The sequence below is a fragment of the Piliocolobus tephrosceles genome, chromosome 5 (assembly GCF_002776525.5).
Source record: "Piliocolobus tephrosceles isolate RC106 chromosome 5, ASM277652v3, whole genome shotgun sequence".
In the NCBI taxonomy this organism is placed as follows: Eukaryota; Metazoa; Chordata; class Mammalia; order Primates; family Cercopithecidae; genus Piliocolobus; species Piliocolobus tephrosceles.
In genome coordinates this window covers 122,374,091-122,392,885 of record NC_045438.1, presented here as the reverse complement: position 1 = coordinate 122,392,885, position 18,795 = coordinate 122,374,091, and the positions used below count along the sequence as shown (strand labels likewise).

The window sequence follows — 18,795 nt, the reverse complement described above, 5'->3', positions numbered from 1 at the left end:
ATTAAAACTTCAGGGCAGAGGGTCCCTAGTTTTCCTGCTGAGTGGACAGGCCTCAGCAGACACTGGAAAATATTCCTAGCCTTCATGAACAAACTCCATGTCCTGCCTGTCACTCACACTTGATGTAAATCCTGATGATGACTCCTTCTTGCACTCCACATCATGCCTATCCTTTCCTCGACCTTGGCTTTGACTTTCACCCTTCTCTGTTTATACTAAAACACCCCTCTGGCAGTACCTCTCCTCTTCAAACCACAGTCTCCTTCCCCCTTCACCAGCTGGACCCAGTTCCATGTCCTGATCAGCCCCGGCCTGACCTGACCCACACTGGTACTGACAACAAATAAGTTACCCCTGAAAAAAACAATCTATTTGTACCAAAGAACAGGGCAAGGAAATACAACATTCTTAATGCATTATATAAATGTATTTTATATGCATTTGGACATCTTTCTTCTAACAGCCATGGTACTATACCAGGCCCACCTATAATTGATTTCTTGTTATTAGTAGGTCTCTATTGTGACAATCATCCTCAACATCTGTGCAAAGCATTCCCTTTTTCCGTGCACTTTCACAAACTCTCAGTACGTCACCCTCACACCTCTGTAAAGTGGGGAGATTAAGTATTATTTTCCTAATTGTACAGATAAGAAAACTACAACTCAGAGACCCGGCACTGAGTGGTTTATTCCCCCTGATCCTAAGGGTGTGCTCTTCTGTAAATAGTGATGATAATACCCACCTCGTGGAGTTGTTGTAAGGATTAAATGAGATAACGTATGTAGCATGCTGAGCAAAGCATCTGGAACAGGGGCAGCATTCAACAAATGCCAGCTCCTATGACTGTTAGGTCAATGGGAAGCTCAAGGTCACATAGCAGGGAAATGACAGCACCAGGATTGAGATCCAGGCTTTTTCATGCCAAGTCCGTGCTCTTTATACTTCATTCCCAACACTGGCTGAGAAGTATTAAGGCACGGCCTATGGCTTCAAAGAAATTATAATATTTTGGAACAGGCAAATCTCAGTTACATGATATAATAAAGCAATTATTCCCACAAAGAACTAAGGAAACAGTAATAAAATCTAGGACCTAGTTCTAAAATAATACATTTTTTTTGGTCCAATAGCTACCATTACAACATCTTTTTATGCATACATTCCAAAGCTTAGGATCCCCAAATTTCATCGCTGGTCTTACAGTAAGTTCAGTATAGAAGATCAGATATGAAAATAAGGCTGTTTCCATCCATACTATAAAAAAAAATTTTCTGTGGGCATTTTGAACTGCAGGGAGTTTGATCTGTATTTGGAAGCATTTCTTTAACTTCTGGAAAGTACCATTCATGGTCACTCATTTTTAAGGGATTTTTGAAGTTTCCATTGAGTTTAAAGCTGCTTCTATCTTTAAAAATATTCCTCAAACTAATTAATTTAACTTACAATATATGACACCTGGAGTTGGTAACAAGCAAAAAGACACAAGAACAGTGAACACTTTATAGGCAGAGGCAGAAAACTCTTCAGGAAGACAAAGCACATATCTGTGCACAGACACACACAGAACAGAAAATCATTCTGTCCCCTCTCTATTCTATGCCATAATAATAGAATCCAGTATGACCAACCATGGCATTACTATTTCTTTATTTACAGCAATATCGGCCTCCTTATAAGCTGGCAAAAGAAGAATTGAAAACTCTGTGTTGTGGGAATGTTGACGCTTCTCTATCTCTGAGAAGGTAACCTATTAATGAATACTTGAGAGACGCACATTTTGAAAGTTATGTAATGTGCTGTGTGTTTTTATACTACCAACATACATTTCTTTCTTAGATAAATAGACGATACTCAACTAAGAGGTGGCCCGTATCAAAACTATGAAGTAGGAAACTTTGTCTTCAGAAACACTCTACCTTTCCCTCTCTACATGTCGTTTACCCTAGGGGCAAAGGGTGGGACCTCCATTTCCTGAGCACCTTCACTGAGACGGACTTGTGCTGGTGCCTGGTTAATAGTACCTGCTTCAGTCCTCACAACAATCTCACAATATGTGCATTAATTGCCCCAGTTTCTCAGACATGAGGAAACTCTGGTAGAGTTAAAGTAACATGTCTAAAGAAAAGAAACTGGTAAGTGACAATGGAGATTCCTCTACTTTAGTGCCCACGCAGGCAGGGTTGTCCTTCCAGAAGCAAGCTTCCCCAACCTCAGGCACTCCCATTAGCTCTGTAAAATGGATCAGTTCACACCAAGCTATTAAGGAGAAGCCACCATTTGTGTTAATCCTCTTTGAAGTATTTCTATGCTCTAAGTGATCAGACAGGTACGACCTTAACCCGAACCAATGGTTCCAGTAGCAGAGAATTTGAGAAAGCAAACAGCCAGACTTCAGAATGTCAAGACTCCCTAGAGAGCATCTAACCAACCTCTTGTTCCATGAATATACAGATTTAAAATAATGAAAGCCTGAGATGGGATGTGACACTGCAAACATTACACAGCAAATCACGTGCAGAGCCCAGTCAAAAGCCAGGACTCCTATCTCAGTCTAGTTCTCTTTTATGGCGTCAGCCACAAATATCCAAACCTAGGGCAAAAACATATTCCAGGATAAAAAATAATTATTTTAATGCATTAATTCACGTTGGTAATTCAGAATGCTGGTCAGAGCCTGGGCTTCAATTCTAGCTGCACTTCTTACAAACTGTGTGACCTACGTACGATATCCTCTCTTTGCCTTGGTTTTCTTGTCAGTCATCTGAGAATAACAACAGTGCCTGCCTCATAAGGTTAGTGGGAAGATCAGATGTGATAAACCATGTACAGTTCTAACTTCCTTGTGCTCAGTACGTAGTAAGCACTGAATAAATGTTAGATATTATCATTATTATCCCTGTTACCACTAGTAGTAGTTCAAATAACTGAGTTCATAGTATCACTTTTGGGGATAAAGGTAGAAACAACTTTCTGTTATTGTCTCTCCTTCTTCTCTAAAAGCAGCTTTACACAGTCTCAGAAATGAAGGGAAATGAGATCAGCAGAAGGTGGGCACCAGAAATGAAGAAATTACATGTGAAAATAAAAGTGCCTACTGAACATTTTCATTTGGTTGTTCAAAATAAAAATTCTCCATCTTTCTTAAGTCTGCTCTTACTTACTCCCTAACTCAGTTAACAGCCTGACCATCCTCTAGACATCTAAGCTTCTCCTTCCATACCACTATCCACTTGGTGACCAATGCTACTGATCCTCCCCCTGAAATGGCTCTGTACAGATCTCTTCTCTTTCCTCCAGGCCGTCTGGTTCAGGCACATTTCATTTTATGAGTTTTGGGGTTTTTGTTTTGTTTTGGCCTGTGCCACTCCAATGGTCTAAAATTTCCTCATTCCTTTGTGTAACCCCACCTCCTCACAACTCCAAAGTCACTTTTGCAAAATGTAAGTTAGACGAAATCATTTCTACCATTAAAGGCCAGATGATTTCTCCTCCTTAGTAGGGTATATTCACAATCCAGCCTCAGTGAAACCTTTCTAAACATTCCCGTCTTCCCTCAGAACATGTAGGGGTCCTCTGAATGTGACCTTTCTGCCATGTGTGTATGCTGTTCCTTCAATGTGGAACACCCAGCCCCTTCTCTAGACAACTCCTACCACCTATCCGGATCCAGACACAATGTAAACTCTTCCAGATTCCCTCCACTCTTTCTTCTGTTGGCTCCCACTAAACTTGTTTCTATCTTCATTGAACACTCATGATGTTGAATCATTATCATTTATTTTCTTCTCCTTTTCTGCTAAATTGATTTCCGGGAGGCATGAGCCTCATCCTTTTAGCCTCTGGCACAGGACCTAGAAAGCACACAGTAGGTGCCCAACAAATAATTACTGATTCGATTGAATGGATGCTACAGAAAGTAAAATGAACAGGAAAATGAGACCTCGGGGACTATCAATGTTAGTCTCAATAAAAATAATTTGTGATATGTATGACTATCTGCAAATGATTATGCAAATGGTTTTTAACACTGTGATGTGCACTTGCAAATGAGAAAGCTCTCTAGTTTCCACTTCTGTCTGTTAAATGTTCATCACTGGAGAAAGAGTCATGTCCTGCCAAATTTAGGTGAGTTCTGGAGGACCTGCACATATTAAGCATTTTGAGAGCTCTTAGAATCATGTAGCTTTAGATGAGAACATTTTTCCCTCACAAAATTCTATGGACTGGACTCAGGTAGTAGATGCTCAATAAATGCTGATTTGATTTGCAGTGGGATTAAAATCAAAGTGCAACTCACATTTTAGACTAATTCAACTCAATGGCTGATCATAATATAATAGCTCTAAGGCTAAAGAAAATCAATGAGTATGCTGAAAAGCAGCCAAATGCTTACTCCCCTGCCTAGTTCCACCATCAGTGCTGACCTGCCTCTTGATCCTTCCCAGCTTTTGGGTATTTCCAACTTCACTGTGCCCCCAGAATGCAGAGGCCGGTTAGCAAGTGTTGCGTGGTGCCTTGTGATACATTTGTTCTTTGTTTTGAAGTCGATGTAATAAAGGACCATAAAGATGTGAAATTTGAGTTGCACTGTTAAAGTTGTCCTACATTTCCTAAAGCCTCCCCTCTGTATGGTAAGTGAAATTCTGGCTGAAGGGAGAGAGAAGTATGAGCTGGAATGCTGTGATATCCCTTCATCTCCAATTGTGGAAAATTGTGGGAATGTGTATTAAAGGAATCCCAGAAACTTTTGTTTTTACTAAATTGAGACTTAAAAAAAAAAAAATTCATTTGGCAGTTGAACACCTCTATCCCATTGTAAGAAACAGGAAAGATTCAAAGCATGCACTCTGCTATAATTCATTTTGGGATAAGAAAAAGGCAGAAGTGCCTTGAAGAATAAATCATTAACTAAAAGGCAAACCGAGGCACCCTGGAAACCAGCGAGACCTGGAGGCTGCCAAGGGATCAGGCGGCTGGGATTTGCCTGTTCCCTCTAGTGACTTCTGGAGCGAAGCATCCCACAGGCAGGACGAACCCGGCACACTGCGCTCCAGTCCATTTCACTTTTCAAACTTCAAGTTATTTTTAGATGACCCAAGCCCGCTAATCCCAAGCGGGACAATTCTCAGCCTGCTGCACCTCAGCGCACCTACCACCTCCCCAGCCTCTGCATTTGGAAAGAAGGGGGGTCTCTAGATCTTCTTTGCTCTCTGCATCCAGTTAGCTAGCCTCTTCTAGCCCCCTCTCTAAGCCTCAGTCTCGGGAATCACAGGCGTCATCCTCGCTCCTTCACTTACGCACCTGCTGCTGCTTTCAGGAAGGCGAATCCCCGGGCCACAGGCAGTGGGGAAGGGGCTCCTTGGGACCCGCGCCCCCTAGAGGGGGGTCGTGGGAGATCTCCGTCCCCACGGCTGCAGCCGGGATTGACCACAGATCTGGAGACAAACCCCACCCCCGCCGCCGCCCCTGCCCTGCACCCATACCCGGTCCCGCGGCCAGAACCCCGCCGCGGTCCCCCGGCACGACCCGGGGGCTGCTGTCAGCCCCGGCGGGACGGAGTGCCTGGGCGAGCCTGGCCGGCGCAGTTACATAACCGACCTGCTGGGCGTCAGCGATGCGCTGGCGGAGGCGGAGGCGGAGGCGGCGGCGGGGGCGTCCGCTGGGGCCAGCTGCTACAGCGCGCGGCGCTGCCTGCTCACCTGCCCGCCGGTGCGAGCGCGAGGGGGCGGTGCGGTGCCCGTGGGCCTGGGCGTGGGGCCGTACGCGGCGCGGCGCGCCCCGCCTCCCGCTCTTTGCGGCCGTGGGTCGGTGGGTCTCTGCGCGCTGCCTGCTCCTCCCCGCAACCTCCGCCGCCGTCACCCGGGACAAAGCGGCTCCAGGGAGGGGCTGAGCCGGAGGCTCTAGCAGGAGCCGGCGGAGATGGGCGCGTCCCCAGCTCCGACTCATCGGGCCAACCTCCAATCAGACCCAGGGAAACCGAAAGCCCCTGTCTGGCCTCCTCTCATCTCCTCCCTCCTGACCCGGTGCCCTCCCCGGTCCCCCACCCACCGCATCTCCGGGGCTCTCACCCTGCCCTCAGCCCCGCACCCCCTCCTTTCCACTTCAGGTGCCCGGGAAGGCGCAGGAGCCTCCGGGGACCTGACGTGGGAGCCTGGCCGCAGGGGTCCCGGCCTCAGCCGGGAGAGGCTCCTCGGAGTCCCATACTAAGCTGAGGGTGAGGGGGCAGCGACAGCCCAGAAGAAATGGGCAGAGAAGCAAACTGTAGTTGGGGAGTACTGGGAGAAAGACTCTTCTTACCAGATGTCTGAGCCCCCCGACTCTGGCTAACTGAGGAAATGTCGGGGAGCCCCTGGTTGGTTTCCCCGGGCTTCTGCACTTGGTGGGCGCTGGCGCCCTCTGGCTGGAGTCCTGCGCCGGGCCCAGCCCAGGCCGCTGAAGGTGCCCTGCGCGGGCTTCACAGCTTTGCCAGGATTTGCAGCCAATAGACCTGAGGACAGAAGGGCTGGGGCTGCAAGGACTTCTATTGTGTGAGAGCCGTGACACAGTGAGTGGGAGGCTGGTATCCTACAGCAAACGGGGCTGAAGGTGAAGGGGAATCTAGGGTAGATCTGTTGCTCAACAAAGTTAACCCCAGTAGAAGTCTCTGCTTTACGGAATAAAGCAGTTCAAATGGGCGAGGAAGCCTGTGGCTTACGGGTGACACAGATAGGAACAGGACTGAGTCTCATGGCAAGAGAATGTGAATTATGCAAAAGATTGTAATAGGGAGAGTGCGGGAAATTAAAGGAAGGGGGTATGCAGATCAACCTGAGGGAGGGAGTCGGTAACATTTAAATCAGATTTGTGTTCTGTCATCTTTCTAATTGCTACATAAATAAGCCGTTTTCTTTTTGCTTTTTATGCCTTTTGATTTTCTGATAACAATATTACGATTGCGCTGAAGCAGTCCATAAGCTTCACTTACCCAGACACTACGTTGTTTTTTTCCAAAGTTGACATAGAATCACTTTTTTTTCCAACAAAAAAAGGTAGACATTGGCTCTTCTCTCTGATTAATCTGCATTAATATAAACACAATTTCAGAATTGAAAATGACCTTAGGCCTCCCCTCGTCCAGCCTTCCCCTGGATGCATAAATCTGTAAATAGTCGTTGATTTAAATAATTGCCGTTTGGGATAGAATTGTCTGAAAGGGCATTCTTAAGTTGAGCAAAAATTTGCCTCCCTTGAATAATCAGTTCTCGCTTACTTTTTGAAGTCAAAGAAACCAAGTCAAATTCCTCTTCTAACTATCTTTAAAATATGTCAAAATGGCTAGCACGTCTAATGCACTCCAGGATCCCCTTTCTTTCCAAGTAAAGCAACCCCAACCCTTTAAACAAAATCTCACTTATTAGGGAGTACTTCCTAGAATCTTCGCCAAACTGATGACTTTCATCTTAACAGGGCCTATTTATTAGTTTGTGAATATACATTTACAAATAAAATTTTCAGCTTATAGAAGCAACATATTCATTGTAGAAATTTTGAAAAGTTGGAAAAACACAGGTTTTAATGTGAGAACTAAATGAGGTAATACATGTAAAACACCTAAGCACAGTGCCTGGCACAGGGTGATACTCAACATATGTTAGTTGTTACCAAAATCAACATGGCCATTTTCCTAACACCAAATATAGATATTGTTACTCTTCTAGATGCTTTTTCTGAGTTCTCACAGCCACATATTCCTGCTTCTACTGCTAAGAGAAATTCTGTGTTTGTCAGCTTGTGTGACGAATGAAGCATAATCAATGAGGGACAAAAATGAAAAGTGACCAAATAGCCTCTTTTTGTTCACCTTGAGAATAACAAAATGTTACTAGCATAACAAATGTTAATGGCAAGAAGAAAATACGGAGAGAAAAGGAGTTTATGGGATGATGTCTGAGTTTGAAGAGGATTTTGGAGAGCAGAAGGAGTGAGGCTAAAGTGTAGCTAATGTTAAGAATGGTGGTAAATAAGATTAGAATTTTGGTTTGCTAACATTTATTGAGCATTTAGTGTATGCCACACTCCATACCAATGAATTTTTATACATTAATTCATTTCACTTTCATGGCAACTCTATTAGATAGGTACTATAATTAGCCTATAGTAAAGAAAACACAGAAAGATTAAATAAATGACTTGCTGAAGCTAACAAGTGGAAAGCTGAATTCACACCTAGACAACCTGGCTTTGGAGTCCCCACTAGGCTGCCTCTCAATGGTTGTACATGACATTATAAATATAAACTTTTAGGTTCACAGAAAAGTTGAGCAGAAGGAACAGAAAGCTCATATATACTGCCTGCCCCCACATATGCATAGTCTCCCTGACTATCAAAGTCCGACACAGGAGTAATACAATGAATACAGCTACATGAACACAACATTATCAACCAAAGTCCATAGTTTACAGATTCACTCTTGGTGGTGTACTTTTTTGAGTTTGAACAAGAGTATAATGACCTAAATCCACCATTATAGTTTCACACAGAATAGCTTCACTGCCCTAAACATCCTCTGTGCTCTGCCTATTCATCCCATCCTCCCCACTAAGCTCTGGCAACCACTGAATTTCTAATTGTCCCCATAGTTTTGCCTTTTCCAGAATGTCATATAGGTGAATGTCATTTCAGATTAGCTTCTTTCACTTAATATGCATGTAAGTTTCCCTGTCTTTTCATGGCTCAAATAACTCATTTCTTTTTAGCACTGAATAATATTTCATTGTCTGGATATACCACAGTTTATTTGTTCATTCACCTGTTGGAGGACAACTTGATTGCTTCCAAGTTTTGACAATTATTAAAAAGTTGCTCTAAGTGTTCTTGTGCAAGTAGTTGTGTGAATGTAAGCTTTTAACTTGTTTGGGTAAATATCAAGGAGTGTGATTGACAGATCATATAGTAGGTTTAATTTTGTAAGAAACTGACAAACTCTGCTGAAGGGGCCATACCATTTTGCATTGCCACCAGCAATGGAGGAGATTTCCTGTTACTCCACATCCTCACCAGCATTTGGTGTTGACAGTGTTTGGGATTTTCACCATTCTAATGGGCATCTCATTATTTTGGTTTGTAGCTGCCTATTGACATGATGTTGAGAATTTTTATATGCTTATTTGCCATTTGTCAAATTTATATGCTTAAAGCCATTTGCAATGCCTTATTTGCCATCTTCTTTGGTGAGGCATCAGTTCAGATCGTTTGCCCATTTTTAAAATCAGATTATTTTCTTATCGTTGTTTTTCTTGTTTTCTACTGTTAAGAGTTATTTTTGTATTTTGAATAAGAGTTCTTTGTTAGATATGTCTTTTATAAATATTTTCTCCTGCCTGGTATTTGTCTTCTCATTCTCTTGACAGTGTCTTTTGCAGAGCAATTTTTATTTATTTATTTATTATTTTTTTGAAATGGAGTCTCTCTCTGTCACCCAGGCTGGAGTGCAGTGGCGCGATCTCGGCTCTCTGCAACCTCCGCCTCCTGGGTTCAAGCAATTCTTCTGCCTTAGCCTCCTGAGTAGTTGGGACTACAGGTGTCCACCACCATGCCCGGCTATTTTTTTGTATTTTTAGTAATAACGGTGTTTCACCATATTGGCCAGGCTGGTCTCGAACTCCTGACCTCGTCATCTGCCCACCTTGGCCTCCCAAAGTGCTGGGATTACAGGCATAAGCCACCGTGCTTGGCCTGCTTTTCTTTTTAATAAAGTCCAGCTTATCAATTTTTTATAGATTTTACCTTTTGCACTGTTTCTAAAAAGCTATCACCAAACCCAAGGTTATCTAGATTTTCTTCCATGTTATCTTCTAGGAGGTTTATGGTTTAGAATTTTACATCTAGGTCTATTATCTATTGTGAGTTAGTTTTTGTGAAGATTATAAGGTCTGTGCCTAGAATCTCTTTTTTTCTTTCATGTGGGTATCCTCTTGTTCCAGCACTATATATTGAAAAGATTATCTCTTCTCTGTTGTATCATGTTTGGACCTTCATCAAAGATAAGTTAACTATGTATTTGTGTGGGTCTATTTCTGGGCTCTGTATTCTGTTCCACTGATGTATTTGTTTGTCCTTTCACTCAGACCACACTATCTTGATTACTGTAGCTTTACAATAAATCTGAAAGTCAAGTTGGTTTGGTCCTCTGACATTGTTCTTCTCCTTCAATATTTTTTGTTGACTACTCCAGATCTTTTGCCTTCCCATATAAACTCTAGCATCATTTTGTCAACATACAGAAAATAATGCAGTTTAGATTGGGATGCCATTTAATCTACAGATCAAGGTGGGAATAACTGACATATTGACCACACTGAGTCTTCCTGTACATAAAGATGGAATATCCCTCCATTTATTTAGTTCCTCTCTGATTCCTTTTATTAGAGCTTTGTAGCTTCACTCATAGAGATATTGTAAATATTTTATTGAATTTATGCTTAAGTATTTAATTTTTTTGGCTTTTTCTCATGTTTTAATTAGTCTGTCTTTTTTGTGTAGGGTTGTAAGAGTCCTTTAAGAATTTTGGATATTAACTCCTCAAAGATATGATTTACAAATATTTTCTCTCATTCTGTGAGTTGTCTTTTCCCTTTCATACATATTTTATACATATGTCTGTATATAAATTTACTTCTTTATTTCTATGTCTACTTTTATATATTGAAAATCATGAGTTTGCAACAATCCCGCAATTCCAATCCAACACCATAGGGTTTATTCTCGTTTTCCTCCTTTTCCAACGTATACCTCTTTTCTCTAACAATGGGAAAACATGGTTCCTATCATCCTCAATAAATTTATTTTTCCAATCTTTTTTGGGCGAGTGCCCTACTCAGACACCGTCTTTGTACAAGCCTCGACTCCTACTGTACCATCCTTTCTCTGATGACCTCCTCTCCCCTGCCCAACCCATATAATGCTGTCTTCCTGCAAGAGAAAGAAGAGAAAAGAGATGAAAGAAGAGACTTTAAGTAAATAATAGGGCCAGGGATGGTGACCCACACCTGTAATCCAGCACTTTAGAAGGCTGAGGTGGGCAGATCACTTGAGCTCAGGAGTTCAAGACCAGTCTAAGCAACATGGCAAAACCATGTCTTTACAAAAATACAAAAATTAGTCGGGCATGGTGATGTGTGCCTCTAGTCCTAGTTACTTGGGAGGCCGAGGTGAGAGGATCACTTGAGCCCAGGAGGTTGAGGCTGCAGTGAGCCAAGATCATGGCACTGCACTCCAGCCTGGGTAACAAAGCAAGATCTTGTCTCTAAATAAATAAATAAATAAATAAATAAATAAATAAATAAATAAAAGTGTATGTGATCAGAGGAGGGTAAAATGGATCCATCACCTCCATTCTCCTGAATACTATTTCCATTAATTCCTCTTAAGTGCCTATATAGTTATTTTGCTGTCAGATCACTCAGTTGATTCATGTTGAATTTACTTTCAACTATAATCCCTCAGTCTTTTAAATACTTTGCTGCACAACAATATACCTCTCCCAATACTTACCTCATATTCTCTATCTGCAGAGTATAATTTTTAAACAAAACATTCTTGTTAGAATGATCCTATAATTTCACAAGCTGAGATCACTCAGAGCTTAATTTTTGCCTTCAGTATGTTAAGTATCTGTTATCCCATCCAGATTTGTGTCATTGGCAAATTTTCTAAGTATGCTGTCTACACCCTTATTTAAGTCAGTGATAAAACTGAATGAAGTTAGAGCCCGGGGACCACTACTTGAGACCTCCATCATTGTCAGTGATTGTCAAAGAACACACAAAGGTCATGCTCACTTTGAACAGTCAGAATCTGGGGACTGTCCCACAATACATATTTCCTCCTGTGATTCTAATGTGCTTCCATGGTATCCATATTTCTTTTCCTTTTCCCTTCTGCTCTGAGTTGGATCGAAATGCTTTTGTAATTGACATTATTAATATAAGAACATCATATATCTTAGGTCTATGGGGGAAAATAGGTTGAGAATTATCACTCTATTAAATTAGAATTCTTTATACATAATTCAAGTAACTGAAGAGAATTAAAATACGTACCCGTCGGCTGGGCACAGTGGCTCACGCCTGTAATCCCAGCTCTTTGGGAGGCCGAGGTGGGCGGATCATGATGTCAAGAGATGGAGACAATCCAGGCCAACATGGTGAAACCCCATCTCTACTAAAAATACAAAAATTAGCTGGGCATGGTGGCAAGTGCTCGTAATCCCAGCTACTTGGGAGGCTGAGGCAGTAAAATCACTTGAACCCGGGAGGCGGAGGCTGCAGTGAACTGAGATAGCGCCATTGCACTCCAGCCTGGGCAACAGAGAGAGACTCTGTAAAAAAATAAAAATAAAAAATAAAAAATAAAGCAGTACTTGTCTTTATGTGCCAAACATTCATTTATTCATTGAACAAGTATTTGCTGAGAATCCACTAATCCACTATGTGTTAGGTACTGCTATAGGTGCTAGGGATATAGCAATGAATAAGACAACATGCTTGCTCTTACAGAGCTTAGAATTTTGAGTGAAATATATCCCTTGTAGGTTTGCCTGCTTCGTTGTTCTTGACTTAGAGAAAAATTCAATTCACCAAGTGTAGGCTTTATTAAAAGTCACTTATGATCCTTGAAAGATTTCATATTTTCCAAAGATCCATACTCAGATATTCAAAGAAATGACTTTAGACTATTTGCTTCCACACTAGGAAAAATTATAAAGTTTGAATTTGTGAGGAAATGTACAGATTATCTAGCACTATAACTAGAAATAATCACAACAACATTAAACATGTTTTTTGAGTGGTTGCTGAATCACTGTTCTCTGCAGTTTGTACATATAAATTAATGTAATCCTCATAATTCCTGATGAGATAGGTACAATTATTATTTCCAGTTTACAGATCAGGAAACCAAGATACAAATAGATTGCCCAGCCCTGGTAAGTTGAGTCAGAGTGGACCCTAAGTAGCCTGGTTTGAGACCATAGGTTGTCCTGTGTATAAAAACATACAGCCATTTTTAGTGACCATGACAAGTGAATTAAGCCTTCCTTTTCAGTGCTTCTGTAGTGCTTTTAAAAACATGCTTCTATGCAATACATGTCACATTATATTATTTGCAAACTACTTAAGGAATAGAGCTAGCAACTTACCCTAATATCATGCGTAGAGCAGGTTTTCAATAAATGTTTAATGGATGATAGATAATTTAGGCTTAGAAAACATGGCTTTTCCAAGGTCAAAGTGATGGTTCGTGGAAAACTCAGACTAAAAACCCCCCAGTCTTGTGAGTTTCAATCAAGTAGCTGTTCTTTTTTCCTGCATCAAACTGGCCCACATTTACTACTGGAAAAGTACCATGTAGCATATCTACACTTCAGAATATTCCTTATAGATTTAGATGTGTTGTAATGTTATATGAAAAAGATATATTTTTAATGCAACAGTTCTACGCCTTGCAGTGGAAAAAATAAAAATGGGCTGGGTTTAAAATGAAAATAAACTAGAGCAGCCCAGATTTCTAGTCTGAAAGTAGAGGCTGTCATGTGTATTTATTCTAGGTTTACAATATTTCATGTCAAGTTGTGAAATTGAAAAGGAGGGAAGAAGCACTTCTTAAAACATTCAAGTTAATTTGTTTTAGTTTTTCTTAGTAGCATTCAGAGCAGAGTAGAGGGTTGAGGAGGGCTCACTGAGTCGGGGAACACAGTGAGTGATCCTATGGACAAGTTTTGGTTGCTCTCAATTGCTCTAAAGACTTTCATGGGCTGGGGGAGGTGGGAGTGGGAAAATAACCCACATACTCATTGAAAAAATAAGGTCAAAATGACTGAGTCTGTCTCTAATAGCTCAAGAATTTCTACTGTCAATATCCTCCAGCCAAAGGCCATCAAGAAAACACCTGCTGTTGAGTAATTTGGGTTTATTGCTCATTGTAATGAGAGTAAACACACACCTTGGAGCTAGTGGGGTATCACACAGGAAGAGGATGTTAGAAAGGACTTACAGGATTTGAACTTAAATGATTTTCGGGAGAGTTCAAGGAAGCAGTGCTTTGCTCTGGATTAGATGCTATAGAAAGCAGGGGTAATTCTTTGCTAAGTTTGTTAATAAATCTTATCTATAAGGCAGGCAGGATGAAATAAGGCTAAAACTATTATTGGGAGTGATGCCACAGTCAGTGGGCTTTCTGTCTATAAATTCTACCCACCAAAGTACTTTCTCCTATTATGTGATTTCTCTCCACCTCCAGCCTCCTCCTACTTCTTCAGTTTTGATGTAACAGTAAGAGCAGTTTTCCTCCTTGTGACTCTCCCTGTTCCTTTTATCATGACACATCCATATTATTGTTCAGATGCCAGAGGAAAACTGCCTGTCCCTGATTTCTCTTTTTCCTTTTGTTACCGCATGTCATGCCCCAAGTAGTCAAACCTGCCTTCATAGTGGCCCCAGGATGAAAGCCACTGCCGCCCATATTGGACCTTCCTTGGGTTTGGTGTGTCTGGAGTGTGTAAAGTTGTACAAAGTGCTGGTAGAATGAGATGCATGAAAACAGCCACAGGGCAGCTAAGTTATCTGCATTTCTTACACAGACACAGGCATGCACAATGAACTGCACTTCAGGAATAATCTGTTAAACTTAAAACTCATTAATTACTTGGTTTGCCCGAAAGGAGAAAAATAACAAAAGAAACAAAAAGATGAGTGGGATGTGTTTTGTTTTTAATATTCTTCTGACAGTTTCTGGAGTAAAAAAAAATGTACGTAAATAAGTTTTTTTTCTAGTTCATAGTGTGGAAAATACTTATAGAGAGATAACATTCTTAGACAACATTCTAAGACTCCCGATGCTGTATTTTTTAAAGTCTGCAAATAAAAGCAATGTGCATTTGGGGATTGGAGAAGATGAGTATGCAGATGCTGATAGGCAATTCCAGGTGTGATCATGGATCCAATCCACAGGTCCCACCACAGGGGTCTGGACAACTGAGCACCTGCAGGTGCCTGTGACTCAGTGGTGTGGGTTGATTTTCCAAAGAAGAAACACTGATCTATTGGGGCCATCAAAATTGAGGCATGAGTCAGATTTCTCCAGGGTTTGACACATTGACAGAATACTCTGATAACTTAATTTCAGCGAAGGTGCTAATGGCTGATAATAGGATCTCTGGTTACTCTCAGATAACATCTACACTTAAATGGGACAAGGCTCTTTACAGTCTGGTGGCCATGGTCCATCCTGTCTCTCTGTCAGTTTCTCTGTCTTCTGTCCCCTGCTTTCACTTCCATGCCATGCACTGACATTCCCCTCTGCCTGGGAAATTTTTAGAAATGCAAATTCTCAGTTCCACCCTATATCTATTGAATCAGAAACTCGGGGTGGTGACCCAGAAACGTATGTTAATTAAAAAGAGTTCCAGGAGATTCTGATGCGTGCCGAAGCTTGAGGTCACTTTTCTAAGCACCTGAGCTACATCAGCACGTTTAATCTTCATGGCAGCTCTCTGAGGTAGGTACTAAGATTGCCCCATTTTACAGATGAGAAAACTGAGACACAGAAAGCTAAGCAACTTGACAGTGGTTCTAAGTTCGGAAGTGGTAGAGCTGAGCTTTGAATCAAGCTATCTAGCTTAATAATTTAGACGTTCTATGACTCAGCTGTTACCTCATGAATAAATAAATGCTTCTGTGAAGACTTTTGTGATGCCAGTCTCCCAAATTTCACCAAAAAATATCAGTAGCTCCCACATCACTTTCTTCTCTTACTATGCATGTGCTTTTCTTGTCTTTCTATGCCTGGCACCCAGTACCTACATTGCAATAAACACATTTTGGTATATAAGGAAAGAAGGAATAATTAAATTAATTGATTAGTGAATCAGTAAATATTATATCTTGCCTCAGAAGCGACTTTACTAATTTTTCTTGAGAGTTTTAAAATATACAGGTTACAAAATCCTAGCTCTCACTTCCCTGAAAGTCTTTAGGAGTAGGACCTGTGAATCTGTATTTTTAATAGTCAAAACAGAAATAAGAACCTTGGTTTAAGAAAAAGTTGTGCCCAACATACTGATTCAGCACACATAAAACTCCCACCTTAATTGGCACTTACTTGGCATTAATTACTTGGTTTGCCCAAAAGGAGAAAAATAACAAAAACAAACAAAAAGATGGGTGGGGAGGTATTTTGTTTTTAAGATTCTTCTCACAGTCTATGAAGTAAAAAAAAAATGTACGTAAATAAGTTTTTTTTCTAGTTCATAGTGTGGAAAATACTTATAGAGAGATAACATTCTTAGACAACATTCTAAGCCTCCCAAACCACATTACTTGGTTTGGCAATTTCAGAGAGCTTGATAAAACCAAGCTGAGGGCATCAATGGGGAAGGAGGGACTCATCTCATCCTTAAATTCTACCTCATAGGAGAGCTGCTTACCTAGTAACCAACCCTACCTGGAAGAAAGCTTGAATGTGCTTCAGATTTCAGGCACATTATATAATATTCTTTGAATAATATCAACATAAGAAATGCCTGCAGTTGGTTCCACCAAGCTGTACATGGGAAGTTGTTTTCCCCCCGGAACAGGCAGTCCTCAGCATATAAATGGGTCATATTCCAAAAATGCATTTGTAAGTTGAGTTGTTTGGAGCTCAGAAAACACTTTCCCACAGAAGTAATATTAGAAAAGAGGGTTCCAGTCCTCTGCCAAAACACAAAACCTGATTTAGAACACTGTGTCTCTGAAATAGCATTTCAGATGGCCTACACGGACATCCATGGGAAATGTGACTAGGTCCCACCCAACTTGGAACTGGGGAAGATGGGAGCACTGTGACTTCTTGGTGAAGCTGGGCTGTGCCAGCAACAGGGACTTGCCTTAGTTCTCCTCCCTCCCCTAACACACACACACACACACACACACACACACATACACACACACACACACACAAATGGCTACTTATGTGTGTGTCATGTGATAGAAAGAGAAAGTTGCCCCTCCAAGAAGACTGCTTGTGTTCCAATGAAACCTTTCCTCCTTTTAATTGTGCATTCATGAGCTGCCCCAGACTTGCAGCTCAGAGGTCCACATTTCAGGAATAGATCACCCGGAATGCTATACCCTAACCTCTGATATCTTCTTACCTGAATTTTGGAAACATTACACCATCTGTAGTTTCAATTTTAGAGCAACTGTAACCACCTTCCCTAGTATATCTAGTATAATAATATAGGGATAAACATAGAATAAATGGCATAAATAAAATTGCTGCTGATAAAGTGGAAAAGAGACCAAAATGTCTCATTTTCCTTGGCCATCAATTGATTAGCTGTGTGACAATGGGCTAAATTATCTGGGCCTCAGTTTTCTCATTTGTAAAATATTGGGGAAGATAAGTGATTCATATAATCTACAAGAGTTTTTTTCTAAATTTAATATTTTAGAATTCAATAAAAATAGTTCTCCCTACTCCTTGGTGAGAAGATTGCTAGTCAGTTATTCTCCAAATTTTTCCACACTTGGCAAAGAAACACTGAAACCTCATCTCGGGCCCAAAGATACATCAAGAAGAACCAAGGTTGGTAGGTTACAGTTTCATTTCATCCTTATTAAATTAAATGTTATTTCATTCCATTCTTACTTTCCACAGCCAAACTTCACTCGGGCAATGCTCAATGATTTTATGCCTTGTGCTCAATTAGACATTTGTCAGCACACAGCAAGTTAAGGATTGATGTAGCAAAATAGTGATAATAATTTGTCCAAATTTTGATATGGAAGGAAAACAAAGGAAAAGAATAAAAGGATGTAAAATATTTTGAAGTTATCTCAGAAGGAAACCTTTCAAAGTAATCAATATATTTAATCTTGACATGTACCATCATAGACTTGAATTTATCTGAGAGCAAAATGTATTGTTTCTTTGATAGGACCCCCCATCAACCTAAAGGCAATACTTTCTAGAGGAAAAGAAGTGATGGAATGTGGCTACTGGCAACCACTAATGGTTTGGGATTCATAATATCTGATAGAATGTAAGCCCAGGTACTCCATTTCAGCTTGTAATCTAGTATGTTTTTGTGATGTGCTGAGGATGTTCTGGAGTTGGCATTAGGACCTTTCAAGAAGGTGCGATTAGTTTCTGCTGCCATATATCTTTAATGGGATACAGTTTTCTGCCGGGATAAGAAAAGAAACTTCTGCTTCCACTCCCTTAACACAATCCAAAAGCCAATCCCAAATAAACAATACAAAAGAAAAAATTATCCCAAATAATACACAACAAAAATTCCCAAGCAATGACATTTTCCTAGACAACTGTATAAGAAGATTAGGGAATTGTTTGGAGTGGGGAGAAGAAGGAAGTCTGGCTCTAAAACCTCTGACGTTTCTGGTCTCATAACCAACAACGTAATCTAAATAACAGTGTTTTATAGGCCTCCTGCTGTCAGACAATAACCTGGGTGCTTTATATGCACTATTTATATTAACCCTTAAGACAACCTAGTGAAGTACGTGCTATTTCCACTTTGTTTCGTAAGTGCTTATACTGCCATTTGTAGAAGAAAAACCTAAAAAGACAACGGGAAAATGGCCCTGCCAAGAAAGACAGAACTGAGTGCACTTTCAGTTCCAACCACTCAAACAGCAAAGGATAACTATACTGGTAAGAGCCTGGGATTCCAATTCTTGCTTGACCACATCCTATGACCTCAAGGAAGTTACTGAATTTCCTTATATATAAAATGGCAATAATAATAGTGC

General features: G+C 40.9%; 1 protein-coding gene across 2 annotated transcripts in view; it reads right to left on the bottom strand.

The window, feature by feature from the left end:
- RCAN2 (regulator of calcineurin 2) overlaps positions 1–6,498 on the bottom strand; it is a 259,448-nt gene extending 252,950 nt beyond the window's left edge. The window contains exon 1 of one of the 2 annotated variants that reach the window (XM_023212960.2): positions 6,301–6,498. The gene's annotated coding sequence lies outside the window, so the exon portion shown is untranslated. Of the gene's footprint in view, positions 1–5,601; positions 5,751–6,300 lie in introns of those variants that run through there. The other variant, XM_023212959.2, reaches the window with a different exon arrangement.
- Positions 6,499–18,795: the final 12,297 nt, after the last annotated feature.